Raw genomic sequence first — 24,993 nt, 5'->3', positions numbered from 1 at the left:
GGTACCCCTTACCCCAGTCAAGACTTCGGTTTTCGGGGTGGGGGTGGGGGAACCCAGGCTCTAAGTTCTGTGCATGCCTAGAAGAGAGATAGATGTTTTCCCCTCCCACTCCGCCCACAGCTCTTGATGGAAACCTTCTGCAGAGAACAATGGCCCCTCTGGGTTATTTTAAACTTCACTCTAAGCCTTCTCCACCTGCTCTGCTGTCTCTAATTGCTCCAGAAACAGCGTCATTCACAACTGGATTATTAATGAACTGAGCGGGGAGCCTCGGGCATATGAAAGGGGACTTCAGACTTGGGGAAGGCTTCGAAGGACCCAACTGGAGGTGGGTTTTGTTGTTTTAAGACAAGGTCTCATGTGGCACAGGCTGGCCTCCAATCCATAAGTATGCCTGAGAGCTGGATTTACATGTGTTTGCTACCACACCTGGTACTGGCACACATGCGGGGGTACTGGTGTACACACAGGGTCCTGGGGGCTGAGCCCAGAGTGTTGTGCCTGCTAGGCAAGCACTCTATCCACTGAGCTATATTTCCTTACTCAACCCACAGGGATTTGCTCCTCCAAGAAAAGTAACTGAGTGTATTCAGCAAGTAGGAAATCAGGCAGGGTGTAGTGACCCTGCCTTTAATCCCAGCACAGAGGAGGTAGAGGTCACCGGATCTCTTGATTTTAAGTCCAGCAGGATCTACATAGTGAGTTCTGAGCCAGCCAGGGCTGCTTAGTGAGACCCTGCCTTAAAAGAAGATAAAAAGGAAATCAGTACACTTGGTGGTGCTCCTGGCTTTACCAGGTCTATCCCTGAGTGTTTCAAACAGGATTAAGGGAGGATCCCTGAGACCTAAACTGTGAATCTTGTCTGCCTCCCCAGCTGCTTAGCTCTGGGTGCCTCTGGCTCTAATCTGGAGGCTGGGAAAGTGCAGGAACAAAGCCCTTTGTGGAGAAGAGAACCCCATTGTTCTAAAGTCAGCTTTCAGGGAATGCGGATTCCAGAGAATGTTTGGGATGGGGCTTTTCTCTTTGTCCACTTTCTCCCTCTCCCTGGGGGGAGGAGCAATTTAAAGGAGCAACTTTCAAAATTAGATTAAACAGAGTTAAACCCATTGCCTTGAGGGAAGGCACACACTGCAGGACCTTCTGCCCAGCAGCCGCCTAGGTTACATGACAGAAACCCAGGGTGTTTGGGTCTTGTTCTTAGCAGGAAACCTCAAGGAAGCAGCTGGGTCTAGATCTTCTAGGCACTTCAGCTGGTGAGAGTCATCGACCTAGGCAATACCACTTCCTTCCTCCTTCTCTTCACCTCCTCTCTTTCCAGAGCGAAAGAGTGACTGGAATCCACGTCACAGGCCATGGTCTATTGCCTTTTCTCAGGTAAAAGACCTATCTATATAGCCCCGTTCTCTAGATAAGGCCTGGCCAAGTTCCTGATGTTTGTAGAGCCTTCAGAATCAAGCTTAACGTGGGAAGTTGACTTTCGGGCACTGAACTGACCCCATTCTCTGCTACTACAGGTAGGATATTATCCCTTTCTGGGCCTCACTAGGTCTATCTGTCAAATGGGAATAAAATACCACCCTGGCTTCCCCCCTGTCAGTACTGGAGGTTAGAGGTGGGGCACAGTCAAGGAGAACTATCCTGAAGCTTGACTGTGTCTCAGCTGCTTCCAAATTCCTGCAGCTCAGAAAAGCGGTCTTCATTTGGAGGGCGCTAAGATCTAGACCTTCTAGTTGCTCGGTGACAAGCCCCTTGGGGATGCGCGGGCCCACCCCTTTCCCCGGGAGCTGAGGCTCCGCCTTAAGGGTGGAGTCAAGAGGCGGCGCGGTGGCTCGCTACCCAGCCGAGCTGGCTCTGTCGCCGCACCACCAGCTGCGGCTCTGGGACCTGCGGATCGAGCCGGGGCCGGAGCCGCCCGGGGCAGGGCTCGAGAGAGCGGGTGAGTTGAGCGGCGCCGCATTCCTCTCTGCACTCTGCGGATCCGGCGGGCAGGTGTCTCGGCCCCTTCCAGTCTGGCTGGTGTCTCAGCCTAGGGAGGGTGGCTTAAGATAATTGGGGAGGGGGAGCGGTGGCGGTGGGGTGTGCTGGAAAGGTACAGTCTCCCATATCTCGCTATCGGATGGGGAGGCTGGTGTAGAGGGTGCATTGGCAGGGCTGCGATGGCTGGATTCTGGGGGGCGATGTGAGGTCCGTGGTCTGTCTGGGCTACTGTCTGCCAGGGTTACAAGGCTGGGTGATGAAACCACAGAACACCAGACGCCCTGGGCACGCGGTCTACGAGCCCGGCAAGGGGGCGCCGCCCCCTCGCGTGGCGGCGCTTGGTTTGGGCAGGCAGCGCGCCGAGAGCGCTGCTCCGGGGATGGGAAAAGTCCCGGGGGCAGGCGTCCCTGAGGGCAAACCTGACCTAGTGCGGGATCTCCACCCCTAGAGAGTGTCGGTCCCGGTTGCCCCCGGCGGGGTGGTTCCCCAGAAGGGATGCTCTCGGCCTCTTCGCCCGCCGCCTTGGGTGCGAGCTGCGGGTCCCCGCGCCCAGAGCGCTCCACTCCTCGCGAGTCCCGCGCATCCGCTCCCGCAGGGAGCAGCGCCCCCGAGCGCCCAAGACAGGCAGAAACGGCGCAGCCCTACCCCAGAGGTCGACTGAGGGGTCTCCCACAAGGTCACGCAGAGCGCCCTGATCGCCCCGAGTGGGAGCGAGGAGCGGGAGGCTCTCCTACCCGCCTCCGTAGCGGATGCGGACTCTCTTCCTCTGCGCTCCCCTCCCAGCCCTGCCTCCAGCTTTACGGAAGATGTTGCTGATGCAGCTTCCAGCCCCGGGCGGATAATCGGGTCTAGGTGAGCTGTGACTACGGCCCTCTCTGCAACCCACTGGAGCGCCACCACTACTGGCCAGGCCTGGAAGCCTTTGCTCTCCTGGAATCAGAAGGGGGGGGGGGCAGAGATGAGGCTGCACAGCGCTTCTCAGAACGGAAAGCCGGTGCTTGTGCGCCCATGTGATTACACTGCTCATAAAGGGCTCCTGTTCTTGCTGTCAGAGGCGCCCACCAGCTCCTGGCGCCTGGGAGCACCAGGTGCGGCCTGTGAATCGCCCTCTGTAGAGGACCCGGAGCCCGATAGTGCCAGGCGCCGTTTCCCTCCAGGCTATCTGGGGAAGGGGCTGGCGGTCCCTCCAGGCCCTCGGGGAGTGGGGTGGGGTGGGGGGAGACTTCTCTGTGCGCCTTATCCTGCCATTTCCTGCAGCCAGTAAGGTACCAGAGTAGAAACGGCCTCCGTGGGGAGGGAGCTTTCCTTCCAGGCTGAGCTCCGCACAGCTCAGCTGAAGACTTGCTGTCTGCCCGCGGGCTCTGCACTCGGTTCTCCACCACCACAGATCTCTAAGAAGTGGGGTGAATGGTCGCTGTAGGGTAACAGGCCTCCCGCGAAGCTCTTGGTGCATCGGAGCATCATGGATGACCCTGCTAGGCAAACCCGCTTTTAGTGAGGGTTTGAGCGGGGCGTGTCCCCTAGCCAGGTGCAGAAGTGGAGCCCTGGTGGGTGGTTCTGCAGGGGCTGGGATGTGGGGTTCCACTTTTCCTCCCTCACTCAGTTATGTCACAAAGAGCCAGCTTGTAGGAGGCGGTAGGGACCAGTGACTCCTTCCAGCGTGCTGCCTGCTTGCAAGGCCTTTCCCACTCACGTTCTCACCACCTTCTCTCCCACCTGTCACCCAAATCCCATCTTCTCTGCCCCAGTCCCTGGAATTCTGTGGGCAAGATGACAATAGACCACTCTGTCAAGTGGAGTCTATCTACCGTTGTCTCTCCCCCGCCCCGCCCCCAGATCTTCCCAGCCTTTGGAATGGCTTCCTTTAAGAAAACCTCTTTCCGATTCAAGGTGATCTTCACTTGTGTCTTAGGTGCCTCAGACCCCTTGGGAAGTCCCCTTGCGATGGGACAATTCAGCCAAGTCTAAACTTCCTGGTTAGAGGTACCAGGTAAGTAAGGCTGGTATTTGGTGCCTATACAGACTTTGGACTCTTCTGTTCATGGAGTCTGGGAGCCAGAGCAGCAGAGGAACAGAGGTTAAATTCTAATCTTGCTGCTTGGTGTTTTTATGAGCCCGAGTCACAGAGCCAGGGGAAGCCGAGGCAAGGAAGTGGTTTTCTTTAAGGCCAGAAGTTTCCTATAGAGCACCTTTGAGTCAACGACTTGTCCTATCTTGCGAGAACCCAGTTCTAGAGCCTCAGGGAACTTGTTCTAACCAATAGCAACCAAGTGGACACAGGGCAGCAGATTGCAAAGGCGGCCTGGATTCAAGTGCTGGGTTTTGATCTCCTAAGACACCCTCTTTTGCTGACCTTACCCCTCTCCTGTGCCAGCACCCTGTCTTCCCAACCCCCAGCATGCTTGCTATGCTATGGTAAACAGTGGGTCCCGACGGACATTCCAGACCAGGACAGCCTCTCTCTCAACAATAAGGCTGATTGATCTTAGAGATCAGCCTTGGGGGAGGGGGAAAACAGGCACAAGCCCATCACAGCCAAAAGTATCAAAACCCAAGGAAGCGATATGAGTCTAGTTGAAATGACAGCTCTAAGCTGAAAAGCCTTGGGACTCTGGGTAAAGCTCTTCCCAGCCCCTTCCCCATTTCTCTTCTGGGTAATAAGAAGCCTACTGTGGTCATCTTCACGGGGCTCTAAGGACCTGGTGAGACCATAGAACACAGACATGCTTAGTGGGGGTGCTGGAAGGCAGGGAAGAAGTGACTCTTGTTAGTAACACCTCTGTTTCTTTCTTTCCTTCCGGGCCCTCAGATCCTGCCTCCTCCCCTGCTACAGGGAATTCATACGTCTTCTGACTTCAGTTCTTGGGATAGAGAAAGCCTCTTTAGCCTGTCTCCTGGGCAGTGTCCTGGGAATTAGGCCTCTGGAGGACCCCTTTCTCCAGGGTCCTTTGTACATATCTCGTGCTTAGCAAGGGGTTGTCATAACCGAGGCAGCTCTGGGGAGGGGGCGGTCCTCAGGGGAGAGGCAGGCCTGCAGGCAGAGGGTCTGGTGTGGTCAAAGCTCCCATAGGAAGAAGTGGGAATGAAGAGCACAGGGAGCCCTAGGTTTGAGCCATCACACTGTGTGACGGAATCTTTGCCCTCACATGCAGGTAAGCTGCCTGCTGGTGGTAAAGTGAGCAGAAGAGATACTGTGGGTAAGGCTTAGCTCAGGGCTGTCCCTGGATGAATAAGTGTTCGCAGATGTTTGTTGCTATTATTATTAGTCTATTATTACCAATAACAGGTGGGCTACATGTATGGTGGGAGCACATTTGATCTCTTCAGTGGTAATCTTCCAGGTGGTGGGTAATGGAGGGGTAGGCACCCGGGCACGGGGAAGAACTGCGTGTGTGCAGGCTGGAAAGCTCTGGATGGCTTTGGTGAGCTGTGGGTGGGAGTTGCTGCTGGAACCCAATCAACAGTGTGATGCAGGCAGGTCCCGGTAGGAAGGCCAGGGAAGGAGTCAGAGGTCATCCTGCCAGGGGCTCTGCATGGTTAAACGCTCGCTGACCCGAAGCGGCACTCTGTAGCCTTGTCAGGAGGCTCTCTGAAAAAGGCTGCCTGACTGAGAAAGAGCAGGATTAATTTCTGCACGGGAGGAAGAGCGGGGCTGCGTTTATACTGAAGGCTTCTCTCTATTCCTTCTTGGTCCCTTCCAACAAGCATAAAGTTTTCTCTCCTTCCCTCTGCCTGACATGCCCCCCCCCCAATGCCAAAGTCTTCAAAAATGCTCTATGCCAGCTGGGCATGGTTGGATATATATGTAACCGCAGCACTCAGGAGGTGGAGGCAGGAGGATAGCAAATTTAGGGACAGCCTGGGCTACATGGTGAGACCTTGAAGGAAAAAAAAAGAGATATTGTGTGTTTTTTCCTGTACACTTTTCTAAGCTGGCTCCATAGTGTTTGGTTTCTCTGACTTTGTGCTCCTTGGTGCTGAACAGTGGGCTCCTTAGAGGAGGCTCACCCTATGCTATGCTCTTGGAACCTGCCCTGACTTTTTGGGAAATTCCTGAGTGCAGGTGACTGTGGGGGGAGGTGTTCCTGGATGTCTCAGAATCCAGAATGGCATTCCACTGGGGTCCTGCAGATGTGCTTCAGTGCGGGCAGTTTGTAGCTTGATTGATGGGACAGGTGGTGACCGAACCCCAAGGTGGCCCCAGGGAGGAATGAGTCTTTTAGGATGGCTGCTCAGAATATTGTGTGGCTATAGGTCCTGCCTATAGAGAGAAGACATTCAAACACATGCTTAACAGTTCTTTTTCCATGATGACAGTTTAAGTTCAGGGTTTGAATTCTGATTCTACTTTCCACCAGTTTTTGGACCTTAGGCAATGGTTCTGTTTCTTTGGGCCCCCAATTTCTTCATCTGGAAACACAGATCATATATATTGTATATATAACACACAAATAAGGGATTCTGAGTTCTCCTAAGGATTTTGATCCTATGTAAAGTGATGGGTTTCTAAGCTCTCTCTCTCTCTCTCTCTCTCTCTCTCCCTCTGTGTGTGTGTGTGTGTGTGTGTGTGTATGTGTGTGTGTGTGTGTGTGACTATGTACTGAGACTAATCTTGAACTCTTAGTTCTCCTATTTCAACCTGGGCCCTGGGGCTATAGGGGTGCACCCCTATGCGTGATGTGGCTTCTAAGCTATACATGATCTTGGTATAATGTCTACTAAATTTTCTTCCATGGCTCTGTTTGTACCATACATAGAGTTACATAATAATCATTGTTCTTTTTTGTTGTCTTTTAAAATTATTTAGTTTTTTTTTCTGTTTAGATTTATTTTCTTGATTTTACATGCCTGCTTATATGTGTGCACCACTTGTGTGCCTGGTACTAGCAGAAGTCAGAAGGGGGCACTGGATTCCCTAGAACTGGAGTTACAGATGGTTGTGAGCTAGCATGTGGGTGCTGGGAATCAAACCTGGGTCCTCTTCCAAGGCAAACAGCATTCTCAACAGCTAAGCCATCTTTGCAGACCCTAGTCTTCTGTTTTATCCACTAGACCCATAGTTCTCAATTGTGAACAGTTTTGGCCCTGTCTAGAGATGTCTTAGTCAGTCAGAACCAGCTGGGAGGGATGTGGAGAAGAGAAGTGACTGGTGTCTAGTGCCTAGAGACCAGGGAGGCTATAGGATACTCTACAGTGCATAGCACAGCCCCTCACAACAAAAATTACCGACTCCCAAATGTTAATAGCATCAAGGCTGAGATCCGCTGCACTAGACCTTGTGTCCTCCGAGGTCAGTGACTGTATTTAATTCATTCAGCTGTGTCCCCAGTTGCCCAGTGTGATGTTCAGAGCCAGGGAGACAATCCATATACATTAAAAGAATGAATGAGGACTTGGAAGGCCTTGTGCACCCTGGAGTCCCAGGGGTTTGGCTTATGGGACATTTTTGAATGGGCAGGAGAGATTTAGATGAGTCTGCCTGAAGGACAGCCACTCGGTGATTCAGACCAAAGGCTTTCGGAGTGCACATACTGTCTTCCTTTGGGCAGGTGCACGGGGGCCTGCATCAACTGGATCATGGCTGTGTTACTGCTGCATTTGCTGGTGCCAGGCACAAGGCCCATCTAGATCCTCAAGTGGACTGGGAAAAGGGGCCATAGGTGCTAACAAGGAACGCCCTGTCAGCTGAGCCCTTGGGATCTGCTAGGCTGGGGCGCAGCTGCTGTCAGCTTCCTGTTTTTTTCCCATTCTGGTGGAATGAAGGAAACCCACTGAATGGCTGTTTTTCCACTGACATTTACAGCAACGTGATAGGCCTTGGATTAATGAGGTCAAGCTACAGTGTGAAATCGGCCGATAACTTGGAACCTGGCCATCAGGAAGACATGCTCGTTTTTCTTTGGTCTGTTTGATGTTTCTGGATGGCTTTGGGCAGGAAGCAGGGGTTATAACTGCTCAAAAGAAGGGTGCGCTTTATGTCCTGGGATTGTGGAGCCTGGTGTTGCCCCTTTTTCCTAATTTACTAGGAAGGCTTGCTTATTTTACTGTGGACTTTGAAATAACCAGCTTGTTAAAGCAAAAAAAAAAATCACTTTGAGTCAGGCAGGTTGATGATGACTGGGAACCAGGACCATAGCGAGGATAACCCCCCCTAAATACCCCCATCACTGCCTCAAGTAGAAGAATTCAGGTAGGCATAGGGTTAACGGGTATGTGTCTCAAACTGGTTGGGTTAGGGCTAGAGTATAGAGTCTGGTTTGGCAGGGCTCACACTTCAGCAGGCTCCTGGGAGGGGGTGGGGTGTGCTACCCCACTGGTCTGCAAACTTTGCTGAGTAGCAAGCACCTGGGGAACCCCCAGTCTACTGATGAAGGTTTCTGGTGTGGACCACTCAAGCACAAAAGACAGTTTAGCCTGTGCCTGTTTGCATAGCCATCTGCTCTGCTGGCGGCTTTCAGAGTCACAGATGTTACGTATGCCCAGGCCTGGGACCAGATGCGAATGACAGGATGCTTGGGCTCAGGGAGCAACTCAAGTAGCCAGGACTGGTGAGACTGAGTTTACAGTGCGTCCAAAAACACTTGTCTAGGGATGGGCCATTCCTGTGCCATCTGGTCACCTGGGGCTTTTCAAAACTACAGATCCCTGGGTCCTAGCCTGTCCCACCTGTATCCCCATCAGTCCAGATGGGCTCCTGGGCATCTATTTTTGTTTTTGTTTTTTTAATGTGCCAAGAGATTCTGATTCACAGCTGGGGGTGGGGGTAGGGGTGGGGGATTGGGATGTATAGGTTAGTTGCTCTGCAGGGCTTGCATCCTATTGCAGGGTTGTGTACAGCCCAGAGGTACCTGGCTAGAAGGGGAGCTTAAAACTAGCTTGTGCTTGCTTGCCAAGCTCTGCACCCTGCACGGTTGCCTCTGCTTACAGGGAAGGACACCTGCTTCTTGACCAATCGTGAACATGTGGTGGTTTTGGGCATGCCTCTAACTCTTTGCTTCTCTATCTGCTCTAAGTGGAGGCAGTGTTACTTACCCCGACTCTGTTGCTCAGGAATGTGAAGCGTAGAGACGTTCAATGACACCCCCAAGGTCACACTGCCGATAAACGGCAATTAGGATTTGAATCTAGTCCATCTGGCTTCAAAGTCCTTGTCCTTCATTACCACATGTGCTGACTTAAATCTCTCTCTCTCTCTCTCTCTCTCTCTCTCTCTCTCTCTCTCTCTCTCTCTCTCTGTGTATGTGTGTGTGTGTGTGTGTGTGTGAGAGAGAGAGAGAGAGAGAGAGAGAGAGAGAGAGAGAGAGAGTGGAGATCTGAGCACCTCGGGTGTTGGTTCTCACCCTCTACCTTGTGGGAGACTGGATCTCGTGTTTCTTGCCAGGGTATGCTCCAGGCTAGCTGGCTGGGGAGCCTCTGAGGGTTTTCTTGTCTGCCTCTTATCTCTGGGCAGGTTTGCTGGGATTTCAGACACTCAACACCAATGCTCATTTTTCTATGGGTTCTAGGGATCCAAACTATGTTTCTCACACTTGTGTGGCAAATACTGGAGCCATTGAGCCCCCCTCCTCCTCTGGCTTTTGTTTTGCAAAAATGCTTTCTTCTCTCCAAGGGGACTTCCCACTCCTGGGTGAGTGTCCTCTGGTCTTTCCTTCAGACAGGGGAGGCTGGCAGTGACCTTGGCTGGCTTTAGGTGGTACACCTGCCTCTACCACCTACTGCAGTCTTGAGCATGTTACTGGTTTGTCTTGGATAGCTGAGCCTCAGTTTCCCTATGTGTAAGGAAGGCACAGCGATACTATGTGATGTAGATGGTTCAGTACCGAGTCTGCAAAGCAACAACATGTATGGATAGAGATAAGCTATTCTTGCCATCTTGCTGTTGACATGGGCTTCTGTGCATCTCGGGTGGCTCTAGAGCAGAGAGACTGAAGGCAGAGTGTTGTGTCGTTAAGTCTCAGGGGTTGGGCTATACATGTTCTTCACTGGGTGGCAGATAATCATGGCTTCCTTTAGCATCTGTTAGCCACTGCTTCTTGAATTGGTGAGGCCCCAGTGTTTGAGGCAGCCCGGTGAGCTCTCAGTTCAGTGTTTCCGACAGAGATGGCTCTGTTTCTTGTCATCCAATTGTAAGAAATAGGAACACATGGCAATGGTCACTGTCTTCAGCACCTCGGCCCTTCTTGGTTACGCTCTAGAATTACTAACATCGTCAGTTGTCTTATGGACAGGACAGAGAGCTAATGTCATGTGATGGATGCAGCCTCTTGTCTTATCATGAAATAAGAATGATTTTCAACAACATTTCATTTCTTTTTTTCCGTTGACCTATAATATTAAGCTTCTTTTTCTTATTGCTGTTTTATGCTGTTTTATTGCTTTTTATTATAAAAAGGATACAAACACATCATAAAACTCCAACAGTACAGAGATGTGGAAAATTTTCCATGGACTCTCATCCCCTTCTCCAGAAGGAATCCTTGGGCACCTAGCATGTCTTTCTGCGCATTTTTGGTGCAGACCCAAACTCATCTCATTTACATGTTTATCTTTTTTTCTTCTTCTTCACACGTCTAAGCCACTCTCCTCTGAGATGTTCCTCTAGCTTGTCTGAGCACATGTCAACACATATGTATATATCTGGGTCTTTAAGGTTATGTGGAATCCCATTGATAAAAACCCACCCTCATTTATTCTGTTGTTCCTTTTAGGGACTGGAGAGACAGCTCAGTGGGTCATAATGCCTACTGCTCTTCAGGACCTGGGTTTGAGTCCTAGCTTCCATATGGTGGCTCACACCTTCCAGCTCCAGGGAACTAGATACTCTGGCTCCCCTAGGCACCCACACACACGTGCGTGGCACACACTCAGCATACATTCACACACTGCGACAGACACGAATACATGCATATCTTTAAAAGCCGCTTCTTGCAGAGAGAGCATAATGTGCCATCTTGGTTTCTACAGATTTTTATCTGTGTGCACCACTCTGAGCTCACCCATAAGCAAATGTGGTTGCAGTTTGAATTGGGTCAGCTCTCCATGACTTGCTTTCTCTGGTGTGGAAGCTGCCCCTGCTTTCTTCCACACCAACGTTAAGCACTTTACTTCTTGATGGGTACAGACTGAGGAGCCTATATCGGGGTGCTCGGGGTCAGAAGTGTTTTGCATCTCCTCCCCAACTCCCCACCTCGCTCCGATTTTGGAATATTTTCAGATACACAGTAACATGCCTCACAGATGGGACCCAAGTCCAAACAAGAATTCATTTGTCGTCTCCTCTTCTTTCTCATCTTCCTGGCTTCCCCTCCGCCTCTCTCTTCTCCTTCTTTCTCTGTACTGGGAGTGAATCTAGGGCTCATGATCATAGGCCAGTACTTTACTACTGCAATATAACCCACCCCCTGTGTGTGTCTGTGTGCGTGTGTGTCTGCACATGTGTGAGGAAGCAACAGTGACGTCAACGTCCAGCATGTTGGTTCCCAGTCACTCTTTACCCTACTTTTGTGACAAGGTCTGTCACTCAGCTGGGGCTCACCAGCTGTGTCAGCCGTGGGGATCCTCTTGTTTCTGCCTCCTCATGTTAGGGTTATAGGCCCATATCACCATGTCAGCTTTTACACGGGGGCTGGGGATCGAACTCAGGTCCTTGTGATTGGGCAGCAAGCACTTTACTGTCTAAGTCATCCTTAGCCCCTGAGTACCCCCTTTTAAGATTTTTATTTTGAGACAGGGTTTAAGTAGCCTGGATGACTTTAAACTTCCTTTGCTTCAGCCTCCTGAGTAGTTGGGAGGACAGGCCTGTGCCATCTTGCCTGGCTTCATATTTGTTTGTTCTTTTAAATATACACTGTCTACAAGCCTGAAGGTGATTTATTATCATACTGTGTAGTGTTCTGGGTTTAATTGTGGTCTGCCATGGGTCAGGGTGAAACTATCCCTTTATGCCTTCACGGCAGATCTAAAAAGGCTTTGGCTCCTGGAGCATTTTGGATTTTGGATATTTGGTCGCTCAACCTGTAAAATAGCCTGAGCCTGGTTTTGCAGTAAATCAGCTTTTTTGACCATTCGATGGTGCCTTTATAAAGATTGTTCAATACTCAGGAGCTCCATTCCGCTTGGCCTTACACTTCTCATTAAATATAAAATTAAATTAAGCCGGCATCCACCCTTAGGTTGATCTCATCTCCTAGGGTTGGCAGACAAGTCGTTGGATAAAGCAAGAGCGAAACAGTGTAGTTCAGGTCATACCCCGGGGGTGCGTGTCTAAGCCAGTTGCTACTGATCAAACCTAGCTTCACGGTCGGCACCATGAGCTCATCAGAAACAACAAGGACTGTATCCTGGGGTGAGGTGGTTGACAGTCTCAGAAGAAAACAGCTTGAAGTCACCCATAGTGGTGGTCTGTGCCCGTATAATCCTGGCACTTCAAAAGGATCGTGAGTTCAAGGCCAGCCTGGGCTACCTACCAAGATTCTGTCTTACACCCCATAGGGGTGTGGTGTGGGGAGGGGGAAGAGAGAGAGTGTGTAGGGGGAGATCTTGATGAGAATCAGAAAAAATGACCCAGCTACCTCAGGAGCAGCGGAGGGAGCTGGAAGTTAGGAAAGGTCGTTTGAAACTAGGCTTTATGGTGGTTTCCAAGGATACTGATGGGCTTCATTGGAGAAAGGTTTTGCAGACCCCCCTCAGGTAAATCAGTAGCCGGCAATGATTTCTGATCCCTCCCATGTGGGAGGAGCCATTTGCTAGTCCAGAAAGACAGAGATCAAGGGACCCCAGGGCTTATTTCAAAACTCATACTATTGGAGGTCACAAAGATTGGATGTGGGCAGTATGCTTGGCTGTGGTGAGTCAGATGCACAGAGCAGTTTTCAATAAGGAAGTGAACACTAGAGTTCTCCCTGTGGTTTGCTGAGGGGGGCCTCCTAATGCAACGAGAAAAGGCCAATTTACATGGGGGCCTCAGCAGTCACAGGCAGCCAAGCCTGTGCGGGGCATTAAGTATTTCCAGGGGTCTATTTACTCAGTTGCCACAGCTCGAGGCGAGGAGCAGTTGAGGATGTTAACTGAAAGGCATTGTAGAGAGCGCCCACTTGCTGGTCTGTGACGTTACCTGGCCCATCACGCAGCGCTCACTGTAGAGCGCAGTGGCTCGGAGAATGAGGTCCTGGTTCTGTAAAGTTCTGCAGCCAAGCCCTGACTGCAGAAGCAGCTTGAGCAGTGGTTATGAAGGAAGGTTTTGGCTTGGAGAGGCGACACACGCCTTTGATGTTAGCACTTGGTAACGCAGACAGGCAAGTATGGCTTTGAGGCCAGCCTGTTACACCTGGCAAGTTTCAGGCCAAGTCGGCCTAAATAGTGAGACCATGTGTCACACAAATAAATAAAAATGAATGAATGAATGAATGGATACAAAGGCTGGGAAGATGGCACAGTGGTAAGAGGAAGATGGCACAGTGGTAAGAGTTTTGACTGCAAGAATAAGGTCTTGTGTTTGAATTCCTAGCGAGGCCTGGCTCTGCACACTTGTAAGCCCAGTACTGTGGGAGGCAAAGGCAGGATTGTTGGCACTTGCTGGGACCAGCCTAGCTTTTGGATCAGCTTTTGGAGACAGAGAGCCTGTCTCAAGTGAGTATGGAGGACAGTGAAAAAGCAGGCTACTCCCGTGTCTCCTGGCATCCATGGTTGGGTGTTCTTGCATGCATGCACATACCCCACCATCACACACACACACACACACACACACACACACACACACACACACAAAGAAGGTCTAGAGTACATTTCCTGAGGCCACTGTGTCTGGTAGGGTAGATAAAGCACTCTGCTTGGCATGAGGAGTGTAGTCCCAGTTAATTCCAATGGACAAAGGCATCATCTCGTCATGGAGTCTGTTTTCTGTGTTGGGTGTATTAGCATCCTCTTGGTGTGCCTCGTCTTCCGCAGCAGCATCTTGCTTTGGACCTTCTGTGGAAGGAGCGCTTGCTGCTCCAAGAAACAACAGGGAGGGTTGCCAAGGCCTGCTGTAGTGGTGGCTCTTGGAGGCACAGCACACCCACCTGGGGGAACTTTTAAACATATCAACTCCTGGCTGTATCTCAGAGCCATCAAAGTAGAGCATGCCACGGTGGCTCTCTTGTACATCGGTGTTCTTCTTAAAGTTGTAGTGACTTATTATGAAGAGAAGCAGTGCAGAAATGCATGCAACTTTGTGGAGTGGCTTCAGAGATTGGACTCGGGTCACCAGGCTTGTGTGGCAAGTGCCTTTACCCATTGAGCTGCCTTGTTGGGTTTCTTAAGAATAAAATAAAATAAAATAAAATAAAATAAAATAAAATAAAATCGGGGCTGGAGTTAAGAGGCTCAGCAGGTAAGAGCACTGACTGCTCTTCTAAAGGTCCTGAGTTCAATTCCCAGCAACCACATGGTGGCTCACAACCATCTGTAATGGGATCCGATGCCCTCTTCTGGTGTGTCTGAAGACAGTGACAGTGTACTCATATAAATTAAATAAATAAATCTTTAAAAAATAAAATCAAAAGGCTGGTGTGTGTGTGTGTGTGTATGCTCTTTAGCAACTGCCTTCTACTGAGTCTATTCTAGGGATGAAATTGCCAGATTAAGCAGTGTGCTTACCCACATTTATAGGATAATGCTGGGTAGTTTTAAGGTGTCTGGACCACTGTGTATCCCAGTCAGGACATGAGAATCCACACGGAGCCACTGCTGGTCTTGGTGGTCATCCCTGTGGGTTTTGGTGCTCTCTCTTGGGAGGTGTCAATGGGAACAAGGAAGGGCTGCATAAATGTCTGTGGTAGGCATTCATTAAGGACCCGGCCTGGTGTTCCACAGAGGAGGGCATTTTGCTAAGGAAGGTATTGTTCAGGTGTGTGCTTTGGGGCAGGGGACACATGGCTCACCAGGATGGCTCTGGAGGCTGAGCTGGCACATTGGAGCTCTGGGAAGAGGCCTGGGAAGACTTGAACCTCTTTCTATTTAAGGCCTGAGAGAGATGGGGAGACCATAGGTAACTAGTAACGTGCCTGGATACTACCAGAGCTGATCTGGATTGGGGGTTATGCTGTAGTTTTGCTCTTCAAAGCTTGCCTAGATCCAGGCATTAGGGAGACAATGGAAAAGATAGTTAAATACCAGAGCCGTGTAATTGTCCTTAGCGAGAACACAGCTCCTGAGACTGCGAAGGACAATGGAGCTGGGTAGCTTAGATGTGTTGGGTTTTTCATCACCATCCCTCCCCTCCCCCCTCTTTTTTTTTTTTTCTCTCTTGAGGCAGGGCCTCATTATCTAACCCAGAATGATCTTTAACTCAAAATCCTGCTTCTGCCTCCTGAGTACCAGAATGTCAGGCATGCGCTACCATTGCCTACTTAGCATACCTAAGATTTCTCATCTGTTTGTTCATTACAAGCGTTAACTTCTTTTACATCCTTGAGCAAAGCTGGCGTGTTTGCTTTAAGATTCCGAATCCTGTTGATTTCGGCGTTTGTTTTATTTTGAGAAAGCACCATTAATTGCTTTTTTCTCTTAAGTTTGGGTTATATTTTCCTAGGTTTTTTTTTTTAAACAATTTTTAATTTTTTATAATAGTTTTACTTTATTTTTATTTATTTTTAAAGAGTTTTTTGGCAAGGTGTGCTGGTACATGCCTTTACTCAAGCCCTTGGGAAACAGAGGTAGGTGGATCTCTGTGAGTGTAAGGCCCATGTGGTTAGTGAAGCGAATTCCAGGCCAGCCCGAGCTATATAGTAAGATTCTGTCTCAGAAAAAAAATTATTTTATGTATATGAGGGTTCTGTTTGCATGTACATATGTGTACCGTGTACATGCCTGTTGTCCACAGAGACCAGAGAGGGTGTCAGCGCCCCTGGAACTATTGTTGATGTGGCCGTGAGTCTCCATGTGGATGCTGGGAACCAAACCTGGGTCTTCTGGAAGAACAGCAGATGCAATTAACAGCTGAGTCAACTCTCTAGCCCTTTTATAGTCATTTTAGCTTGCATCCTGAGTGTTGTAAAGATTTGAAGAGAGCCTGGATTCTACTGTGTTTCTCAGAAATGAAAGATTTTAGATAACTGCCTTCTGGACCACCCAACCTCCAGCTCCAAACAGCATCCCCTGGTCGGGTGCCTTAGTCAGGACAGCCACTGCTGTGATCAAACATGGTGACCAAAAGCAACTCGGGGAGGAAAGAGTTTATTTGGCTTACATAACCCGAGTCACCATCCATTGAGGGAAGTGAAGGCAGTCACTCAAACAGGGTAGGTACCTGGAGGCAGGAGCTGATGCAGAGGCCATGGAAGAGGGCTGCTTACTGGCCTGCTCCTAACATCCCGCTTTCTTAGAAATCCCTGGACCACCAGCCCAGGAATGGCCTTCTCACACTGGGCTGAGCTTTCCCATATCAATCACCAATTAAGAAGATGCTCTAAGGCTTGCCTAGGGCCCAGTCTTAATGGAGACATTTTCTGAATTGAGGCTCTTTTATCTCCAATGACTCTAGCCCGTGTCAAGTTGACATAAAAAGAGCCAGCACAGTAGGCACCAGCTGGGATCTCGTCACTTCTTTGAGCCTGATTTGCACTGCTTGGCATCTTTGCATGGCGTGTGCCAGTCAGGCAGCGCTGGGCACAGCCTCCCATCCCGTTTCTCTTCCCACCCCCTTTCTCTCCCCACCCCCTTTCTATTTTGACTGAATATAATGTAGCCTTGACTGGCTTCAAATCACTATGAGCTGAGAATGGCCTTGAACTCCTGCTTCCTTCTCCAGGTGTGTGCTACTGCAATGTGAGGCCATGAAAATACTACGTAGCGTTTAGGCTACTGTCCTGTAGCTTTATCTTTTAGGGAGGGAGGGAGGGAGGGAGGGAGGGAGGGAGGGAGGGAGGGAGGGAGGGAGGGAGGGAGGGATACCTTCCTTCACTTCAAGCTGACACGGACTGAATTTTGCCCTCTCAAGTCACGAGAGAGAAATCTTTACCCAAAGATTAGCCACCACACACAGGTCTGATGGAGGGAAGTTCCCTCCCATTCCTTTAAATGCTGAGTCCCTTCCAGGTTTTGCCTGATTCTTGGTGTTTTCTGCCTTCTTTGGAAGGAGTATGGACGGTGTCTAGAGCCCACAGTTGTATGTAGGCTGGAAGGTTGGTCCGGCAGGAACACTCTGCCCTTGCTAGCTGTGGAATGCTGCTGAACAGCAGCGCTGTCCATTCAGGAGTCCTCAGAACCACCCACCTTCCCGCTTCCGGTACAGCAGGGACAATACACACTCATCAGCTGACTAAGTAAGGCTTTACGCTGAAAGCAGAAGTGAGTAGCCAGAGGAAAACCCCAAGTTTAGGGTCAAGGAGATGGAGCCTTTAGTAAAGTGCTTGCACACAAGCATGAGACTCTGAAGTGTGAAAGTCAGGGTAGCACACACACCTGTAGCCCCACTGCTGGGAAGTCAAAGGCAGGTGGACTCCTGGAATTCACCGCTTTAGCCCAGCCAGTCTAGCCAGTGAATTTCAGGCCCATCGAAAGACCGAGTCTCATTAACACGGTGGATAGTGATGGAGGAAGATGCCAGACATCAGCCCTGTGACCTCTGACCTTCTCCCATGTGGGCTTAGAAGCCACACCATGCATAGGAGTGCACCCCTATAGCCCCAGGACCCAGGTTGAAATAGGAGAACTAAGAGTTCAAGGTTAACCTCAATACATAGTCACACACACATACACACATACTCAGTACATAGTCATACACACACACACACACACACACACACACACACACACACACACACCTACACTCCGCAAAAAAGAACCTGTCCAAACTAGTGACTTGCTAATGACCTGGGATTTGAGCTAGAGAGAAGCTATCATTTGAGAGGAAATGAGAGCGTCCCAGACATCTGAGTGCAAAGCACCATGGTTAATAGAGTGAGCCTGGGGTTTTGATGCAGGAAGCTGAATTCTATTGCTATAGTAACACGGCTTCCTGCATTGGGACTTTCAGGTTCAAAGGGAATAGGGAAGCCGGGTCTGCTCGAGTTCTGCACACCCAGGAGGGAATCAAAGGGAGGAACTCTGGCTGCAGATCACAGGGGAGTGACTGAAACACAGCATGCATCCTTGCACCATAACCCAGGAGGTCACTGGTGCAGTACCGCAGTACCGGGAAACTTCAAAACCTGCATTTGAGGAGAAAAAAAAATTATCAAACTGGGGAGGGTCTGGAGACTTCCTATTTTATGTCCCAGGCAAGAGAGGGCCAGACAGTTGCTGTTGTGAATCTGGTCTGGGAGTTGTTCTGCGTGCAATGAGGATAAAACTCACTCATTAGAAAGGGACTATTTGGTCATGGAGCTTTCAAGGGGACAGGAGATGAAGTTCGGAATGGGTATATCCATTTCCTGCCCAAGCCCATACACGTAGTCTGTTCCTACAATCAGTGAAGTTCTGACTTGAATCTGCTTTAAAAAAATAAAAACAAACAAACAAACAAACAAACAAAAACCTCTATGTGGATTTTATTCATTTCCCTTAAGAATCCCTCTTTTACCAAGTATCACAGTTCAGGCCTGAGATCCCAGCACTCAGGGACTAGAGGCAGGAGAATCAGGACCTCAAGTTCATCTTTGTCTACAAACGGAGTTCTGCGTTAGCCTGGACTACATGAGAGTTTGACTCAAAACAAAACAAAATGAAAAAAAAAAAAAAACAACCAGAACAGAATAAAAACCAATAATCAAAACAAGAACTCTTCCTGCATCAGTCAGGCTTCTGAGCTCATCTTTGCCTGAGTTTTTTTTTTTCCTTTTCTTCTCGAGTAGGGGAGATATTAAGCATACCAAACGAATGGCGTAGGCACTGGCCCATCAAACAAATGGCAGGTTGAGAAAGAAGAGATGCCAAGACGGAAATGCTGGGACCTAGCTCTATTTACAAGCGTCCTAACCTTTCCGAGTCTGCCTTCTGTTTTTGTTTTGTTTTGCGACAGTCTCGTATCGCTCAAGCTGGTCTCCAAGTTGATATGTAGCCAAGGATGGTTTTGAACTCCAAATCCATCTGCTTCTCCCTCCAGTATGCTAGGGTTGCAGATGTTTAACACCAGACTTAGTTTATGAGGTGCTGGGGATTGAACTCAGGGCCTTGTGAATGCTAGGCAAGGACGCTCCCAACTGAGCTATAACCTCAGCCTAGTCTTCTCCTCTTTGGAATGAAGACAATACCTAGATCTTCAGAACTAATGCAGTATTCCCAAGAGGTGTTCCAGTGGACCTTGGTGGGGGAAGGGGTGCTAATTGGAGGAGCTGCTGCTGTTTCTTGGCATTCTCTCACTGTGGGTTCATTTCATGGGCACAGATAACAGGGCCCTGAAAGGCTTCCCTTTAGCTCAGCTAAGCGTGTGTTTTGCTGTGTGCCTTGACAGTTTTCTCTCTTGTGAATTGGTCTGTCTGCTCACTTGAACCAATATGTCTTCTTAGTTGTCTCTCTGCGAATGCTGCAGACTCTGAAATCTTGCACTTCACGTGGAAGATCTTTAAAAACACTTAGGGTGCTTTGGGAGTCTCTCCTGCTGTTGTTTTTCGTGCACAAATTTTGCATTTGGATTCCCAGATCTGCCACTGACTGGCAGAGAGCTGCCATCAATTCTGAGTCACTTTGGCTCCTCCCTCTCTCATCCTGTCCTCCAGGCAGGACCATCCCCAGACTTAACTGCTTCTCAGCATCATTTCACACACCGCAACAAATAGTTCATATGAGAAGTCTTGTAAAAATCCTCATCTCAGCAACTTCGCAACTGGCTAAGCCTGCCCCTGGCTACAGGGGGGAAGGAAGGGGTGTGGGTGGGGTGTGGGTATAGGGATGTCAGCTCTCCAAGACTGTGTTCCAGGAGTCTTGCTAGGGATTGGATCACAGTGTTTTCTCTTTGTTAGGAAGGCTGTGCATGTCACAGTACTGGGTATGGACAAGCAGGTGATCTCTGGATTGAGAGGGATGTCAGTTGGTGGCAGGGCCTCAGCTGAGGGTCCTTTAAAAATGGACCCTCCACAACATGCTGTGTTTCTGTGCTTCAAGGACAGTCTGAGGAGAGGGGGCAGCTAGCTGGACATGTTGCCATCTTCCTGTAGGTGGTTCGGGATGTCAGTTTCTAGATCCTGGCCCTCAGCTTCTTAGCAGGATGGAGCCGAGGTCATTCTATCCACAAGAGCAGCTTAGGATCTTGTCCATCTCTGAAATGATAGCCATCATGTGTTGTTCAAATAGTGTCCTGGAATCCGGATCCTAGAGGTTCTTCTATCTGGGTTGATAACATTATAGATCTCTAAGACTAGAAGATTAAACTGGCTTTACATGTGTGTATGTGTGTGTGTTAATGTGTATGTGGGCACATGTAGAAGCTAGCGGTTTGTCTTGGTTAGAGTTTCTGTTGCTATGATGAAAATACCATGATCAAAAATCAAGTTGGGAAGGAAAGGATTTATCCAGTTTATACTTCCAGATCATGGTCCATCATTGGAGGATGTCAGGTCAAGGCACTCAAGCAGGGCAGGAACCTGAAGGCAGGAGCTGATGCAGAGGCCATGGGGGTGGGGGTGAGGGTGGGGGTTCTTACTGGTCTGCTTCTCATGGCTTGCTCAGCCTGCTTTCTTATAGAACCCAGAACCCTGTCCAGGGATAGCACCACCCACAGTGGGCTGGGTCCGTCTCTATTGATCACTAATTGAGAAAATGTCTTACAACTGGTTCTCATGGAGGCATTTCCTCAATGGAGGCTCCTTCCTGTCTGATGACTCTAGCTTGTGTCAAGTTGACACCCAAAAGCAGCCATTACAAGGCTGATGTTGGGTGTCTTCCTCTATTACTTTCTATCGTATATACTGAGACAGGGCCTCTCACTTGAACTTCGAGCTTTCCAGTTCATCTACGCAATCTGATCTAGGGAGCCCCTGGCTGCCCCTCCAGAGCACTGTTTGTGTAAGTTCTAGGGATCAGAACACTGCTCCTCATGTTTGAGCAGAGAGTTTTACTCACTAAGCCATATCCCCACATTGAGGACTAGAATCTTAATCAAGGGGGCAAAAGGCAGACCCTGAAATCTAAGTTTAGGCAAGCATGCTGTAGACCAGAATTGCAGTTGGTGTGTTCATAGTCCCTGCTTTCTTCTTTGGCCCTAGTAGACATTGTTGATCCCTTCCCATTGATAATCTCTCTCTCCTCATACTGCCCCAAATGGACTCCAGCAACCTAAGAGTTGGTACAAGGGAGGAACGCTTGATCAAGAATGTCAGATGGCAGGGAGGGGTCCAGAGGGGATGAGTTCGACACTCCCAACAGCTGTCCCTTGTTTAATGACCTGTGATCTAGGAGGGTATTCTGTGACCGCAGGTGGCCTGCTTTGAAAATGATCCTCCGGCTTTGGAGGAAGTTGTTTTTTTTTTTTTTCTGTTTCTGCACAGGGGATGGGGGTGGGGGTTCCACACCCCCAATCTTGGAGGAACTGTGTTCGTAATATGACTCCCATTTCCCTCTACCTATCTGTTATATAAGCTTCTTTGGGAAACCAGTGACTGTGATTGATGGGACCACATGGGACGTTTACAGATATTATATCAGGTCTGCATGTCCCTGTCCTTTGTGTGTGTCCCCTGGGCCCCTCCCCACACTGGCATTCTTACCTACAAGTAGTCTGGCTTCTCTGGGTTCACGTGTCTAACAGGAGGCTCAGTGTGGATGACTGATGTGTTCATGGGCTTCCTGTGTCCACTGAACCATCGACCCCTTTGAAATCCATCTCTTGGAAGCCTAAGGAGGCCATCTCACCTTTACATGCAGAGCCAACCCCAAACATCAACCCATCATCTGCTTGGAATGGGCTTGACAGGTTGTGTTGTCAGATGCGGGCTCCAGACATGCTCAGCAAAACCCTTATTCTCTTGGATGCTTTCCCAGCCCAGTCAGGATTGGGGCTCCTGGGAAACTGTCTACCACACCGCTGGCCCTTGTCTCTTTGCAGCCTGATGGGTGGTTATTGAGTATTGGGGAGGGGGACCCCGACATTGTTCTAGGGCTGGCCTCTGATTTTGCCTTAGAAGGTTTTTTTTCCTCGGGCCTGGCTGACAGCATCCCTATATTACCTGCCCACAAGTCTGACTCTACCTGAGGCTAAAGCAACCAGTGTCCTCAACTAGTCCAAGGAAATGTCATTGGTGCCCCAGAGCTGACCATGATTCATCTCCAGAGAGAGCCCAGGCCATGGGTTATCTGGTCACTCTTTATTCTGGTGAATTATGAATTCTGCCTCTCTTCTTTATAAATTTGAAATGCTGTAAATGAGCTTCAGGGTCACCATTAAGAGATCTGAATGAAGTGACATGTCTGGGAGAAGTAGAGTTGAGGAGCAGTTCCTTGGGGACCCTGGTCCTCCATCAGGTTAGAACCAGGAGGCCTGAGTATGGTGACTGTGCCCAGAGTCTAAAGGGGTCATTCTTGCAGGAGTAGGACAGTCAGTGCACCGAGTCCCCTGACGATGGGGCCGGAGGGACAGAGGGGATTGCTAATTCGGATATCTGGAGCAAGTCTCCTTGCTCATGCATGGAGCATCTCGAGCTCTCGAGGGTGATGTTATGCAGCTGTACTGTGGGAGGGCGGGGGTGTGCATCCCTTTAGTGAAGAAGCAGGTCCTGAGTGAGAGCTGGGAGGGAGGAGGCACCGTCTGCCCCACCACCGCCCGCCCGGGCTGTTTGTTTTGTTTTCTTTTTCCCCTCATGCTCAGTGGCACAGGAAACACGAGGAGAAAAGCACTCGTGGCCCTTCCTCCAGCGGCGCCTGCCAAGACCGCCGAGAAGAATAGCCGAGGAACCAGGAGAAAAAGCCGAACATTTTAACAGTGTGAACTTTGAAAAACTCTCTCTCTCTGACTCATGTTCGACAGTCTCTTCAATTCAAATTCACCTTCCCTCGTGTTGTTTTTCTCAAACTGGTAGGCTTGATTCCAAAGATGTGTCAATCAACTGCTCTCTCCTGTGTTTGTGTGTGTGTGTGCGCGTGTGCATGTGTGCGTGTGCATGTGCATGTATGTGTCCTTTCTCCAGAGTCAACACACATGAATGCTGTTGGAACCCAGCCTTGACCTTCTTCCCTTCCTCAAGGCTGGCCTTCCACTTAGACCTGTTGAGTCTGTAAGGGCCTTTGTAGGGGAAAGCCCGCATATTGATAATAGTCTTCTGCAAGAGGCCACGACCCTTCCTGGGGTCCCTAGACCTGCATCTTTAAAAGCATTCTTGCCACACATTAAGATATTCTGGGCTATAAGGAACTGGGTTATATAATATATGAGGTGTGTTGGTTTGGCTGGCTGGAGTCCAGCGTCTCATTGTTCAAAGGACCCCTTCATTCATCTTCTGTACCACCCAAGCATTGGCTGCATGTAGAGACTGCCTTCAGAGCACCTTCACTTCAGTCTTCTGGCTCCTCAGACAGAGGGAAGAGAAAGCTTCTGGTTGGGCCAACTTAAGGCATAGGCCTACCCTAGAATGAATCCCTGTCTGGGCTCAGGCCCTTACCAAGACCTCTGACCAATCAGGGCTCAGGATAATGAAGGAGTTCTGAGACCTCCCATTACTGTGCTCTTCTACAGGAGTACACTCAGTAGCAGGAGCAACCCCACCAACAGCCTTTGATCTGTTGTGCCTCCTGCTATCCCATGGCTCCGCTTCCACTGAGGACTCTTCCCCTTAAGGGCCAATCTCATGGTGCCCAGATGCGCACCCTGGTCCCTTCTCCTCAAGGCAGCAAGGATGAGTGTGTGCATGGAGAAGAACCAAGTTAAAACTCTGCCAGCCTGGGGGATGGGGAGTAAGGTGACGACACCTTGGTGGCCTGTTCCCGCTTCTCCCAGGGCCCAATGCCTTGGCCTTAAACTTCCTGTTGGTCACAATTGAGCTATTTTGGTATGTGGCCCAGATGTTTGGAAAAGTCAGTACCCCACCCTACTTCCCCTGGACTCAGTTTTCTCACACTCGCACACACTTCCTGATGACCTCATTGCCTGTGCAGACCCCCATATCATACCCCCAGCCCAGTCCCTTTATGAGCTGAGGTCTCACAGGCCTGTGTGATGGTTCATTGATACTTTCATCATGCACCAAGCTTAAAATATTGCCATTCCACTGATTTACCTCGAAGCCTGGTCTCCTTAAAATACTGAGATTGTTGTTTTCCCAGGGCCAGATAGATACCTTGCTCTGTTTCCACTGTCCAAGTATGGACTGGGATGCAAGAGTCTCTTGAAGCCACCTCCAAGCTCAATGGAGTCCTGAATTCCTGGGATCTCCCAGCACCCAGGCCAGAGTCCTTGGGGGGGGGGTGGAGGGTGGGGAGTGGGGGGCGGGAGGCCGCAGGGAGTGTGGCTGCCTGGCTGCTGTTGGCCTGCACCAGGCAATTCTTTAATTAGCCTGAGCAGGGTTTTCTCGAATGGGGGTGGAGGAGGTGTGTGGGTCTATTGGGGGAAACTAGGTCACCTGAAAACTAGCAGTCAGGAGGGAACTGTCCTGGGGCCCTGCTGCAAGGGAACCCAAGGGGTAAGGTGGGAGGGGCAAAGTCACAGAAAATATGCCCTGGCCCCTTTTACTGCTCTTGGGAGATGCTGTCCCTAGCTTTCTCCAGGGGGCTGGTCGACTGTCCTTAAATTCTTGGCCCAGAGCAAAGAGGGCAATACAGTAAACACGTTCTGACTGTCTGGAGCTTGTAGAGAGAGCATCATGAGAGGAGTCAGGCCCTGGCACCGCTGCTGCTCATTCTATGCTCCCTTGCCCGTTTGCCATACATCAGGGAGACAGGGACCATGTCTGTCTTTCACCAGCTATTATCCTCATCCCTTAGCACAGTCCTGGTGTGTGGCAAATGCTTGAAAGGTATTTGCTGGGTTCGTATGGGTGCTTCTAGGACCGAGACTGCAACTCAGCGGCAGAGAGCATATGGAAGGCCTTGGGTTCCCCCCCCACACTAAAA

The 24,993-nt window shown here is 49.9% G+C and overlaps 1 protein-coding gene across 3 annotated transcripts in view; it reads left to right on the top strand.

Annotated features, from left to right (window-relative positions):
• The first annotated feature begins 1,820 nt into the window (after positions 1 to 1,820).
• Positions 1,821 to 24,993, top strand: part of Ppp1r16b (protein phosphatase 1 regulatory subunit 16B) — a 96,874-nt gene continuing 73,701 nt past the window's right edge. For 2 of the 3 annotated variants that reach the window (XM_021156241.2, XM_021156242.3), the window contains exon 1: positions 1,821 to 1,936. The gene's annotated coding sequence lies outside the window, so the exon portion shown is untranslated. Of the gene's footprint in view, positions 1,937 to 2,312; positions 2,830 to 24,993 lie in introns of those variants that run through there. The other variant, XM_029471081.2, reaches the window with a different exon arrangement.

Source organism: Mus caroli, unplaced genomic scaffold (genome assembly GCF_978045245.1).
Source record: "Mus caroli unplaced genomic scaffold, Mus_caroli_1 scaffold_2, whole genome shotgun sequence".
Taxonomy (NCBI): domain Eukaryota; kingdom Metazoa; phylum Chordata; class Mammalia; order Rodentia; family Muridae; genus Mus; species Mus caroli.
Note: the sequence above shows the minus strand (reverse complement) of the source record. Positions and strands in the feature narration are given on the sequence as shown.